This window comes from Podarcis pityusensis, assembly GCF_964106645.2.
Source record: "Podarcis pityusensis genome assembly, chromosome: 5".
Taxonomy (NCBI): domain Eukaryota; kingdom Metazoa; phylum Chordata; class Lepidosauria; order Squamata; family Lacertidae; genus Podarcis; species Podarcis pityusensis.
In genome coordinates, this window is record NC_138032.1 from 13887335 (window position 1) to 13901710 (window position 14376).

At 45.4% G+C, this 14376-nt stretch overlaps 1 protein-coding gene and 1 long non-coding RNA gene across 2 annotated transcripts in view; both read left to right on the forward strand.

The window, feature by feature from the left end:
* Window positions 1–14376, forward strand: part of LOC308478528 — a 578068-nt gene that overhangs the window by 403413 nt on the left and 160279 nt on the right. The window lies entirely within an intron of this gene.
* SPATA16 (spermatogenesis associated 16) overlaps window positions 1–14376 on the forward strand; it is a 147035-nt gene that overhangs the window by 77281 nt on the left and 55378 nt on the right.

Sequence of the window (14376 nt, forward strand, 5' to 3'; positions counted from 1 at the left end):
GAAATCATGCTCCGGCGGCGCGGCAGCAGCAGGAGGCCCCAATTAGCTAAAGTGGTGCTTCAGGTTAAGAACAGTTTCAGGTTAAGTACGGACCTCCGGAACGAATTAAGTACTTAACCCGAGGTACCACTGTACTACTGACGTAGGAGAGAGCCCACCCTGTGGAATTTTGCCAATTTTGCTCGCCAACTCTGATCATGGGTCTCATGGACTCTCTTCTGGGGAGTCTTTCTCCCATCCACTCTGTCACTTTAAGGCCCTAGCACACACCAAAGTACAAGGCGGTGGCTTCGTTCTGAAGGCATCATTGATATGGGGCCAGCTGACAAACCCAAAGCCATTTGTTTTGTCCATCTCCCTTGTTTTTAGCCGTCTCTTTCTGAGTTCCTCTTATTTAAAAAAAAGCCTCTGTTTGAGAAGAGCTTCTAATCCTTTCGTCCTTGGGGAGAGAAGGAGCAAAGCATTTAAGTAGCAGCCCTATTTGCGAGACACTGGCAGCAGTGTGAAATTGATGAGGATCATGACTGCAGACCCGCTTGGTGACATGCGTCTCCAAGCGCTAGGAGCAAAATCCTGCTTTATGGGCACATCCTCCTATTAAATCCTATTCCTTGGGTACCGAAATTATACCACTGTTCAGCAGCCAAGCACCTTGCCCACCTATACAGGAAGAGGAAAAGGGGGAAGAGGGAACACAAGCAGCTATGCCGATCACGCTTAATTTAGATGTGCCTTGGAGGTGCCATGCAGTGTGTCAAGCTCAGCAGACATTCATAAACCCCCCACTGAATAGTAGGTTTGGATTTCGGAGGTAACCTCTTGGTCATCGCTGTTTTAGCTGGACTGCTGGGGCCACCTACCACAGTGCATTGCCAGGTTACATCGCATTAGACTTTCCCTGGCTAGGATGATTTTGCAGACCTGAAGCTAGGAAGAGAGAGAAATTCGATTTAGACAGCATTTAAAGGTGAACCTGCCCTAATTCAGACTTCCAGAAACAATACACGAGCCAGAAACAAGGCCATCCTTCAAAATCCCCGCCTCTCCAAATTTCACAGCGTAGTTCTCCGGCCAAGCAATGCGTACAAAAATGCATACACTATGGTAAAGTGTGCATAAATTTCCGCAATACCTCAAGGACTGACTCTCTCCCCATATGGACCCACCCAGACCCTGCAATCATCTTCTGAGGCCCTTCTTCGTGTGCCTCCTCCACGAGAGGTCCGTAGGGTAGCAACAACGAGAACGGGACCTTTTTTGCAGTGGCTCCCTGTTTGTGGAATTGCCTCCCTAAGGAGGTGCGGCTGGCGCCTTCATTACAAACACCTTTAGGCACCAGGGGGAAAGTTCCTCTTCAAGCCCTTTTAAATTTGTTGGTGGGAACGGGTGGGGGTTATTGTTTGTAGGGTTTCTTGTTGTTGTTTATCATGTATTTTGTGCTTTTGTATTGTATTGGGGACGCAGGTGGCGTTGTGGGTTAAACCACAGAGCCTAGGACTTGCCGATCAGAAGGTCGGCGGTTCGAATCCCTACGACGAGGTGAGCTCCCGTTGATCCATCCCAGCTTCTGCCAACCGAGCAGTTTGAAAGCACTTCAAAGTGCAAGTAGATAAATAGGTACTGCTCCAGCGGGAAGGTAAACGGCGTTTCCGTGCGCTGCTCTGGTTTGCCAGAAGCAGCTTAGTCATGCTGGCCACATGACCTGGAAGCTGTACGCCGGCTCCCTCGGCCAATAAAACGAGATGAGCACTGCACCCCCAGAGTCGGTCACGACTGGACCTAATGGTCAGCGGTCCCTTTACCTTTACCTTTATTGTATTTTTATGTTGCGAACCGCCCTGAGATCTGTGGATGAAGGGCAGTATACAAATTTAGTAAATAATAATAATAATAATGATAATGCTGCACATGTTAGTGAAAATAGTACAACATCACCCTGCAGTTGCTGGCAGTATGGCACCTCTGGATTGGCCACACCTTACATAGATGCCAGGTGTTTGGCCTTCTGCTCTTACTTGACCAGCAAAACAGTACGTTAAGAGTTTGGGTGTAATCTTCGACACCTCCCTTTCCATGGAGGCGCAAATTGCAGCTATAACAAAGGCGGCATTTTTCCATCTCCGCCAAGCTAAGCAGTTGGCTCCTTACCTCTCTCGCCCTGACCTAGCCACTGTGATCCACGCGACGGTCACCTCCAGACTGGATTATTGTAACTTGCTCTACGTGGGGCTGCCCTTGAGACTGACCCAGAAACTCCAGCGGGTGCAGAATGCTGCAGCGAGACTCCTTACGAGGTCTTCGCTGCGAGATCACATTCACCCGGTGCTACACCAGCTGCACTGGCTCCCGGTGGAGTACAGGATCAGGTTTAAGGTGCTGGTTTTAACCTTTAAAGCCCTATACGGCCTAGGACCCTCGTACCTACGGGACCGCCTCTCCTGGTATGCCCCACAGAGAAACTTACGGTCTTCAAATAAAAACATCTTGAAGGTCCCAGGCCACAGAGAAGTTAGGCTGGCCTCAACTAGAGCCAGGGCTTTTTCGGCTGTGGCTCCGATCTGGTGGAACACTCTGTCACAAGAGACCAGGGCCCTGCGGGACTTGACATCTTTCTGCAGGGCCTGCAAGACAGAGCTGTTCCACCAGGCCTTTGGCCAGGGCACAGCCTGACTCCCTCCTTTGGCAATCTTCGCGGAGCTCTGGCCCAATGGTTGCCAGTGGCCTGAATTAATTAATTTTATAATGAATGATTTTAGAGTGTTGTTTATGCTATACTTTTATACTGTTTTATTGTTGTTAGCCACCCTGAGCCCGGCTTTGGCTGGGGAGGGCGGGATATAAATAAAATTTATTATTATTATTATTATTATTATTATTATTATTATTACGTTTGATTTGCCACTCCTGTTCCAAACTGTCTACACATCCATGCCTACACTCTTGTGTGTTTTTCCAATGATCATGAGGTGTCACTAAATTGTAAAAATGTGTTGCTCTTCCTGCAGCCAAGGTTGCCAGCTTGGTGCCTGTGGGCACAAGAGCACCCCTGCAGTGTTTTCTGATGCCCCAGAAGTCTCTGAGACACCTCCCTCACCATGGCCACGAAGGAAGAAGTTGGAAGAGTGATGCTCTTTCCCACTTCCTCTCCCCCCCACCCCCACCCCTGTGTGCTGAGTTCAACTTTTACCCCAATCCCTGGGTGGGAGTGGCCAGAAGTGGTGATACCCATGGCATTCACCCGTGCCCATTGTCCTAAAAAGATGGCCAACCCCTAAATTCTCCAGGCATGTACAACAATCCCCAGGCTGCCTGAGACAGTGTCTTAGGATGCACAGAGAACTCCTGATGCAACAGAGAATTCCTCATGGGAAAGCTGCCTCTGGGCACATATCTCCCTTGCGAGGTCGAAGTGACAGCTAAGTCTGGATCCCCTTTCCTGCGAAATAATACACTTACAGTTTGTTGTAGCATCTAACACTTCCTGAACTTTAAAATAAATCTCTTAAGCCTCCGTGGCTTTGCCTCTTAGAGCTCAGCAGAACACAGAGATGTATTTTTAGCCGTTCCGCAACGCCAGTTTTAAAATAACCACGCCGTGTACAAAAATACGGCCGCCGTCTTAAGTTATTAAACACATTTAAGAACCCAAATAATAAGCTGATATGTGACGTGACCTACATTAGAGGAGGCATAAAACAGCAGATAAGCCAGAAGTTCTCAACTATTACTGTACATGCAATGTTTTATTCATTGAATGGGATGAGCGCTACTGAATGGGAAGGTATAGGTGCTCTGTGCTGTTTCTTTTCCCTCACCCTTAGAAAATAAAAAACAGCCTAGCGATATAATAACAGTAAGAATGCATTTTTCACACACTATTCCAAAGCCAAGGTACCGTTGCAGAAGAGACCCTCAACCATGAGTTTCTCTAAGGAACTGGGAGTAAGCCAAGTCAGGATCCCAGCTCAGAGGATGGATAAGGGCCACTATTCAGATATTCCAATGGGATATCATGTTCCAGCATCACCTATCTACGCTACTATGCCCAAAATGTCGCACAACATGTTATGTATTCAGTGGTCTGTGTTTGCCTGAGCTTGAGTCTGGACTAAGGATTCTGAGCTCCTGTGTTCTGACTCGATACATGATGTCCAATCACAGAACATTTCAGGATTTTGGTCTCTGCCATTGGCCCTTGAACTCTGAGTTGTGATTCGCAGCTTGGAAGTTTAGACAGCCAATCACATTGGGAGTGGGAGTGGCCCAGGCCTCCAGAAATGTATATAAGCAGTTGCTGCACCCCTGTTGTCCAGTTCTGTTAGTTCAATAAAGGTTCTTGCTGTTATCACTGTGTCTTGCCTTGTGGGAACCCACCTATACTTCACAGCATATCAGATGAACCAGAGTAAACGTTACAATTCGAAAAACGTGTTAGCCACAATTACAATTAGTTTCAATAACGGTACGTAATAATCGATCAATCAATCAATCAATCAATCAATACAATTAAACTGACCTAATCCAACATTTTACGACCTTGGAGGGTGAACTACATTTCCTGGGATTCTTTGGGGAAAACCATGACTGCTAAAGAGGTTATGGATGTGATCTAATTGAAAGCACAACATAGAATTTAAAATATGCTACCGACAAACCGTATATACTTTCATTCCAAAAAGGCAACATAAGGTTCTCGGCAATTAACCTGCACGCATTGATTGACAGCCATTTTTACCTGTCCAGGTAACAGATGATGATGATGATGATTAGCTTACAAACCTACTTCAGCCTCTGGCCCACTGGAGAGTGTAAGCAGCCATCTGTGGCCTTTCAAATTCTCTTGGACTACATTTCCCATCATCCCTGTCCAATGGCCAAACTTGCTGGGACTGATGGAAACTGATAGTTCTGAGCTTGACAGTTTGAAGAGAGCTCTTTTTTACCTCGGGGTGGGGGGAATCAGCTGCCGTTCTCAGGAAACTTCATTATTCCCCCAGGGAATTCTGCTACGCAGCTCAGTACGCTCCTTTGGGGTACACCTGAGTCCTTGGAGACTGCCACTACATAAATCATCGGTGTCTTTGGGGAACACTTTATCTCTCAGTCTCTTTCTTGACATCTTCCCAGTTTCCAAAATAGCAAAGCGCTTTCTGCAGCTTCGGGTCATCTTATACAACTTGCATAGACATGAGGGTGACGTATCATGCCACTTTAAAAACTCCCTAATTAAAGGCACATAAAATTATTCAAGGAAATCCAGGAAAATGCAGAGAAGTGGTCTAAACAGAGCATAGATCGATTGCAACAGCTTTCGCATAAACAAGTGCTGGAAATTGAGGCCTATGAGAGAATCGGTCATGGCTGCCTGTCCAGGTCTATCCTGTGTAGAGAGAAGACGAGGGCAAAAGAAACAGAGGCTGCTTCATATTCTAGCATGCTGGAAACATGTTCTTTGAGATGCAGGTAAATAAGTATCTGAGTCAGTGTGAAATCCTCCGCCGTCCCCATCTCCTCAGACCCTCCAAGTGTCCCTATTTTCCCGGGACAGTCCCAGATTTAAGGAAGCCATCCTGGTTCCTGATTTGATCATGGAATTGTTGGGACGCTGCCGGGGAGACTTGGCACGCTCTAGTCAGCAGAGTGAATAACTTCTCACAACGGAAGTGGCAGACAGAGACATGTGTAAGCATTATTTACAGGCGTTTATTCAGCATAGTTCAGGAACAAAGGAAAAACATGTCTGCTTCCCTTCGTGTCCAAGCACACAGCAGCATCGCAAAAGCAATATACAAACGGAAGTTCCCAGCAAGCCTGTGCTGGAAGTAAACAGGCATGTGACACACAACAGTCATGCCTGTTCCTTTTAAGGTGGAACGGAACTATATCCTAACAGGAATGTCCCACTTTTCATTAGAATGTCCCTGTTTTCATCAGAGAAATGCTGGAGGGTATAGAATAGGATGCCCACAGGACTTTTTTTTTCCATCTGGAACTCACCGGAACTCAGCTCTGTCACCTCTCAGGTGGACACCATTGCCATTCTAAGAGAATGAGGGAAGTGTTCGTGGTTAGTTCCTGCACCTCTTTTTCCAGAGAAAGAGACCACTGGACACCCCTATTTTCTTGGGAGAAATGTTGGAGGGTATCTCCTCAGCCCTTCAGCCACTCCTTTATCTTCTCTTCATTCATGAAGAGTTGTAAGGTTTTTTTTCTAGTTTTTACTTCTTTTTCTGTCACAAAAACTTTAATTTTCTTTTTTAATCTGCATTTGTATTGTAAATGAATGCATTGCATGCTCACATATAAACAAGAAAGCAAAAATCTCCGCTGTTCTTTCCATTGTTGCTCCACGCTAGTCTGCTGTTTGTTGAAGCAAACCAGTGAGTATCATTGGTACCAGGTAGAGGCAATGATCCGTAATCATCTGGAGGAATGCTGTTTGTTGTTCCCCGTGTTACAGAGGCCCAAGTGGCCTCAACAAGGAGCTCATCTTTCTCCCTTGATAGCCAGCACGTTTAGGTCGCAATGCTGTGCCCAAGATTTTAGTGTGCCATTATAATTTACCCAGCAGTTCTGAAGATTTCCAGTTGGCAGTTATCACTAGCCTCCCTGCAGTAAATACAGCCGTGGCTAATTCTAAATCTTGCTTATTAATTATGCCTTTCAAAAGGCGTAAGAGAGATGGCTTAGGTGTCAAAGTTATATCACATCTGATTATGTCCTTAATAATATCTAGTATCCTTTGCCAAAATACTCTAGCGCAAGTGCAAAAATAATCTGTGCTCGATCCTATTCTCTTAAATGGGAGGGATCCTAGTCTTTCAGTCTTCTACAGACTGCCCTCCTTTGTGGATTCTTAAATAAATGAGCCAGTCGCTGGGGAGGAGAGAGCTAATGCGGAAGCAGAGAGAGAGCTCCAAGACGCTGGACATCCTTAACACCAATTTTTGATGCATTTATCTGCTTTCCTGGCCTGTTGCCAGAGTTCAGGATAGGTTAACATTCATGATGAAGAAAACAGTGTAACCATTAAGAACAGAAAGGAACCACCACCAGTTTGAAAGCCGAGGCCGCAGGAGAAAGTCTGGAAAGGCGCTTGTGGGGAGCAAGAGAGTTTGGCCTTTTAAATGAAGAGCAAGCTGGGGGTTTTCCAGACCCACAGCAGGAACTAGGGGGGGGGGAGGCTAGGTTTGGGGGTGGCTCGTGGGCCAGTAAAATGGTCTTCATGGCCTGCATCCAGCCCATGGGCTGCACGTTGCCGACCCCTTCTCTTGAAGCATGGGCAGGCTCGGAAAGCAGGAGGGGGAACATGTCTTCTCCGGAAGAGGAGGCAATTAATCCTACGAGCCCAAAGAGTAGTCGTATAGGAAAGGTATTAGGCAGGAAAGAAAACCAGAAAGCAGCCAGCCAGCTTACCAAAAAGCACAGAAAAAGGGGCAAGACCAGCTTGTCATAGCAAAGAACTTATTATTATATTATTATTTATACTTCGCCCATCTGGCTGGGTTTCCCCAGCCACCCAGCACATAAAAAATTGTAAAACATTAGACATTAAAAATTTCCCGATACAGGGACACCATTGGTGAGGAATTCAAACACTGACAGCTTTTTCAATACCATTGTCTGATCTGATCACTTTGACAGCACCTTACAGAGTCTATACTGTCAAAAGTTCAAGGATCTCTGGGTGATCAGAACCTTTCGAAGATAGTAACAACACCCATGCATCTGTTAATAGCTCAGTCGGTAGAGCATGGGTTCGAATCTCACGGTCATGGGCTCGAGCCCCACAATGGGCAAAATGTTCCTGCACTGCAGGGAGTTTGACTAGATAATCCTCATGGTCCCTTCCAACTTTACAATTCTATGATTCTATCATGAGGGTTAGAAACTTGCTTTGTAGAGGAGGTGCAGTACCTAAGCAGCAAAGCACATACTTTACACAGGTCCTCATGTGTGACGTTACCATATATGAGAGAGTGCTGGAGGGGAAATAGTTAAATAGGCTGCACAGACAGGACCCAGGGGGGGTGGAGTCAGTGGGTCTATAAAACTAGTTCTGAGAGTTAGTTCGTTGGGAGTTGTGGGTGGGTAGTTGGTTGGTTTGAGTGGGTTGGGTGGTTGGGAAAGGCAGTTGGTAATAGAGAGACAGTTAGGGCATTGGTCCGTGAGTGTGGGGTGGTAGCAGAGATAGAAAGAGGAACATAAGACTAAGAAAGTAAAGAGGAACACTGTTTGGAATGCTGTAATAGTTTTGTTTTAAGTCTGAAATAAAATACACTCTTCTTTATGAATTGAAAAGCTGACTGAGACTGAAGTGATTTTACTAGGGAGGACCTGGTTGGTGGCAGCGGATTAGTGGTGTACGGGTCAATAGTCCGTGAGACGACCGGGGGCTCCGTACGAACGCCACATCATGTTTCAGGGCATCTTCCTGAGGCTCTGGAGAACCACTGCCAGGCAGAGTAGATGATGCTAGGGACAGATTCAGGAGAAGTTGCTTCATACATTGCAGTGCTGGAATTCTCAGGGGTTTGGTGGATGCAGAAAAGAGATTGATGGAGTTTTTTTGCAGCGACCATCTGCAACACCAGCATCCCTTCCTGTGGACAATCTGCTGTGAAGATTATGAACAATCTGCCGAAAACATTGCACCAACAGAAGCATAAGTCGTCCTGTATGGATAACACACTTTGAGGAGCACCACTTGCTCTTAAAAATGAAAACTCCCCTTCTTCCAACCCTGAAATATTTATGGACCCAGGATTTGTTATGTCCATGAAGACTTTAGCGCACGCACGCACACAGACATACACACACACAAATCCACGAAGATGACAAAGCAAATAGCAGCAACATACATGGGGTGGAAGAATGGGTTGTACTCTCAGCAGTGATATTTACCAGCATCTTGTCTATTGCTTTCCCACTTTGGGAGACCTTTTATTGATGGCTTCCTCCAAAACAATCACTGTTTGCAGGTCACTCAGACTGTGGGTGTTATCAAGACTTTGCTGTCATGATTTCCTCCCTGCCTGGGAGTCAAGTCCAGTTAAACTCTACAGATGTGGATTGCAGAGACGGTGAAGTAGCATGAAAAATTCCTTCCCAGTACCCCAAAAGACTAATCCGCCAGCTCCAGTGTGTTCCTCTGCCCCAATGGGCACATGGTTGACTGGGTTGTGCCACCTGCCTGCCCCAGCTGAGATAGGGGAACCTGTGGACTTGTTACTGAACTACAATTCCCATCATCCTCTGGCCATTGCCCATGTGGCTGGGAATAATGGGAGCTGAAATCCAATAAAGCCACTTCCAACCCTAGGGAGGAGGTGGGGTTGCGGGCTTCCCACCCACAACGCCCGCGCAGAGGCTGGCTCTCAGCCCTGCACTTACAGGGGGAATCCTCTGCCGCGTCATCCCCTGGCCAGCCTATCGGCTGGCTCAGGGGGCGTGGCTTGCCGCTCTTAAGGCAAGCGCGGCAGAGGAGCTCCCTCTTTGCCACCGATCAGCTGGGGAATTTCCCACCCTCCCTTTAAGGTTTTCCTTTGACGTTGCTATGGACTTCAGTTGGTTGCCATTAAGAGGCTTGGTAGGAATTTTTCCACTTGGCAAATTGGCACCGGCCATTTGGTTTTTTCGCCTACCTCATAGCAAATCGTCACAACTTTCACGGTTTGGCGGTGAGGCATTGGTTGGGGTATTGTTATGTAGATGGACAGGGGGGAGGAGCGCCATCACCTCCCCCGGTTGCGAAGGGTAGTCCGGTAAAGGACTCCGGGGGCGTGGCCCTGTCCGAAGCCTAGGGAGGCCAGGGCCCAAGGCACGCCCCTGAGCAGTGACCCCAGGGGAGTGCCTAGTTGATGTGCATCAGGAGGGCTCCCCCTGCTGGTGTTAACCCTTCCCGGCCTCTCAGGCATACAGCCTGAAGCCGGTTAGTTGATTAGGACCAATGCCTAGGCCAATACCGCTCATTTCCTGCAATCAATAAAGTTGTGGCCAATTTTCGCCCATTAACCATAACTATGGTGTCTTGTGTCTTTATTTCTTCCAGTGGGAGGTGGGAACTCGCCGCGCAACATCTGGGAGGAGGCAGCAGGTTCCTGTTATAAATACATGCCCCCACCCGCCTCAGTTTTTGGTGCCTTTTTCTTTGTTTCCCTGTTCTACCCTATTTTTTTTCCTTTCTAGACATAAAGCCACTTTGCTTTCTGCTTTAACCGATAGGTTCCACTGTGAAATGGTTAGCAAAGGCAGGTCACCTGCTTCTCGATTTCATTTCCAGGACGTATTGCATAAGGGCCAACAGATCAAATTGCTGTTTTCATCCGAGGCAGCGTTCTCCCGAAAGTGAAGTGGCATAATGTGCGCCAAAGTACCTGTTTATGTCCATTACAAAAGAGAAGACAAATACTGAATTACCTCAGCCTTTCCATTCCACCCGAGCAGAGACAATTGTCTCGGCTTTTGGAAACATTACTCAGATTTACACATAATTTCTCAAGCAATTTTGCATCGCCCAAAAGTGACCTTGAGAGCCGAAATGCTGTCTTGTTCAGTCTGCCAGTAAAACGGCTAGCGGTAATTTCTCAGTTCCACACAGAGATTTCTCAGAGACTCATTCCAGGGTGAAAATCTTTGCCTTCCTCCTTCGCCTTTGTTGATTTGTCTCTACTAAAGGGCACTCTCTGTTAAACTGGCCTTCGGGTTAAAAAAAAGTCGGTCCAATTAACGTGCCATGTCATTAGGCATTGCTGCTTAATGAAAGGCAAACATGTTTCTGAGTAACTAGGGTTGGAGAGGAAATTTGATCCTGCTTGCCTGTGAAGGCAAACCTACCTAATTTGCCCTTTGCGAAACAATATGCAAACCGAAACAAACTTCTCCAAATTTCACAGTGCAGTTCTCCAGCTAAGAACATGTGCAAAAGTGCATGCCATGGGATAAAGTGGACACATAAATGTCTATATTAATGAAAACAGCATGTGCAAATGTGTCATATTGGGGAGATTGCTTTCAAAAATGTGTATATATTGCAGATATTAATATTGCACAGCATGAAGCAATTGGATACATAAAAGCTGGCCCATTTTGGAATAAAAATTGTCCAGACCCATTATTCAAAGCTTTACTAACCAGAACGTCTTTAAAAACAGATAGAAAACAATCAATGATGCATCCATAAAGTTGTATAAAGTACAGTGGTACCTCGGGTTACATACGCTTCAGGTTACACACTCCGCTAACCCAGAAATAGTGCTTCAGGTTAAGAACTTTGCTTCAGGATAAGAACAGAAATCGGGCTCCGGCGGGACGGTGGCAGCAGGAGGCCCCATTAGCTAAAGTGGTGCTTCAGGTTAAGAACAGTTTCAGGTTAAGAACGGACCTCCGGAACGAATTAAGTACTTAACCCGCGGTACCACTGTATATGCATATTCAAGCATAGGTCCTTCTTCTTAAATATATAACATAATTATGAACAGAGCAAAAAATCAAAGCTCTGTCTATCCCATTGCCTGCATTAACCTGCACCCCCCCCCCCCGTCAGGAGCTCATCCTACACTCAAGTAGGACCCTGGCAGAGACACATGCCCGACTGACATGTTCTCTCCTTCCTGGTCGTTTGTTCAGGAGCTTCAAAAGCTGTCTTCAGCCTGAGCAGCACAGCGACCGATGCCAAGAAACATCAGCACACTTAGGGATCCGCAGAGTTTGCGCAGTTGCGTAACTGACCTCAGCAACTCAGCATTTTGGCTAATCTACTTTACTTACATATAAACACACACAGAGCACTGCAACATGGCTCCCTCTCTCTCTAGCATCAGACAGCAAAGAGAAAAAGAACAAAAGACAATAGTCCCACTTCACGGAACACAGTAACACAAACATCCTGTCTCCGTCACTTCCCACTCTGTGGAGTCAAAACATACCACGTCATTTGATAGACAACAACTCCATGACTGCAATCACAGAGCAAGAATTCTAACACTCCCACCCCCCCAAGGCTATGCAGCTCCTGGGGATACATCATTATCACATCCTTCTCCCACTGTGCCTGGGAACAAGAGACCAAAAGCCAACTCCCTTTCAAAATCAAGATTTGCAATGGAATACCTTAATCACATGAGCTAAGGTTAAACACTCACGCAAAAGAGCAGAGAACAGAGCAGAGTTAATCATGAACCCAGCTAGAGAGCTCTCTTATAGCTTAGTATCCTCCAACGGAATTTTCTAGCGTTAAACCCTTAGCAATATACCGTATTTTTCGCACCATAGGGCGCGCCGGACCATAGGGCGCACCCAGTTTTTAGGGGGGGGGAATCAAAGAAAAAAATATTCCCCCCCCCCCAGCCCCAAAGAGCAGCGTACAGGCTGCACACAAACTCTCCCTGCCAGAGGGGTTGTGCGCAGCTATGCGAGCGGGATGGATCCCGCTCGCTGTTTTGGCTTCTCCTTTAGCCCCGTGCAGCCTCTCCTTGCCGGGAGAGGCTGCGTGGGGCTAAAGAAGCCATAGCCCCGTGCAGCCTCTCCTTGCCGGAGCGGTTGCACACAGCTATGGAAGAAGGCAAGGCAGCGAGCGGGATCCATCCCGCTCACTGTTTTGGCTTCCCCTTTAGCCCCGTGCAGCCTCTCTTTGCCAGGAGAGGCTGTGCAGGGCTAAAGAAGCCATAGCCCCGTGCAGCCTCTCCCTGCCGGAGGGGTTGCGCGCGGCTATGGCACAAGCCTGCATTCGCTCCATAGGATGCACACACATTTCCCCTCAATTTTTGGAGAGGAAAAACTGCGTCCAATAGAGCGAAAAATACGGTACATAAAGGTATTCACCATTTCCATTATGCGATTAAACAATTATACTGAACAAAAACTGCTTACAAAAATATGTATATTATGGGAAATTCATGCTAAAGTGCTGGCTATTTCTCATGAGATTTTTTTTAAAAAAAAATACAAACTGATGTGGAAATTAAATGAACTGAATTTAAGAATGGAAAAATTAAAAAACTGAGAGAATCCAAAACTGATAGATTCACCAATCCCTAAGAGTAGCACTGTTCATACATATCTCTCTCTCTCTCTCTCTCTCTCTCTCTCTCTCTCTCTCATAACCTTTTAATTAAATTTTCAGATTTTACAAATTCTTTTAGACAATACTCAAAACAAATCCCTCATATCCATTGACTTCCCATCTAACCTTCCGTGGAATTCTTTCTTTAACATATAAAATTGCTATATTATATATTCATACATTCTAAATCTGAATACAATCAACATGTGGAAGCAGGGTGAATAAAAATCAATGATTTTTTTAAAAATAGGATTTTTTATTTAAATCAGATTTGTTTTATTTAAATTGGATTTTTAAAATAAAATGCTTTTGGAAGAAAAATCTTTCTAAATATAGTTTTCTATTTAAGTTGCATTATAGTCCAAAGGCTATTCATCAGGAAATAAGGAGTCGTTTTAAGTTTTTCATGTGTGCTATAACTCAGTCTAAGTTTTTTTTAAAAAAACAACAACAACCGTTTAACCACATCAGTTAACAAACATGGATATATATGCTATAATGTTATTGTTTTAGTTAAATAAATTGTTTAAATTGTTGTTAATGAAATTATTATTTTTCTCCTTCCAATAAAATACAGCAGAAAAGTTGTCCAAATATAAACAGCTAACTTATTAAACCTCACAATAATTTCATAATTATCTGTATGTATTTCTAATAGTATAACCAAATCAGTAATTTTCGATATAACTGTAAAAACTAATTTATTATTCCAAAAATGAAACCTTCATCTGGTTGTAAATCTTAAGATTATACCAGCAAGAATGAATCTTTCTGTAAAACAATTATTTAAATCAAGTCTTACTGACTAGTGATTTAAATTGTGATTTAAATCAATTTGGTTTGTGTTATGTATTCAGACTGGCTGGAGTTCTCACTCTGGGCCACCAGTATGCAAATGAAGGACTGAGAGTTGCTTTCACCGATTGGGTAGTTAGTTGAAATTTGTTACTGTTACAAGTTACTGAGCATTATATAAGGCAGCCAGCTTCACTGTTGTTCAGAGAGACCTAGAGCAGCGCTAACTGCTGTAATAAAGAGCTGTTACTTAAAAGAGCTGTGTCTGTCGCCCATCTTTCCCACAATACAACAGTTTAAATCAAATCCACCCTGCGTGGAAGGAGACCGGGATTCCTCCCAGTGGCTCCACACCAATCGAACCTTGCACACAGACCCTTTGTGCATAGAAGCTGTAGGATACGGGTGAGACATACAAAGCACATGCAGCTTGAATGCTACAAGGCTCTCTGCGCAGTTGGCTAGATAATGTGTCCCTGGATCAATCCCTTGTGCAGTGTGAATGCCCCTTGAAAAGA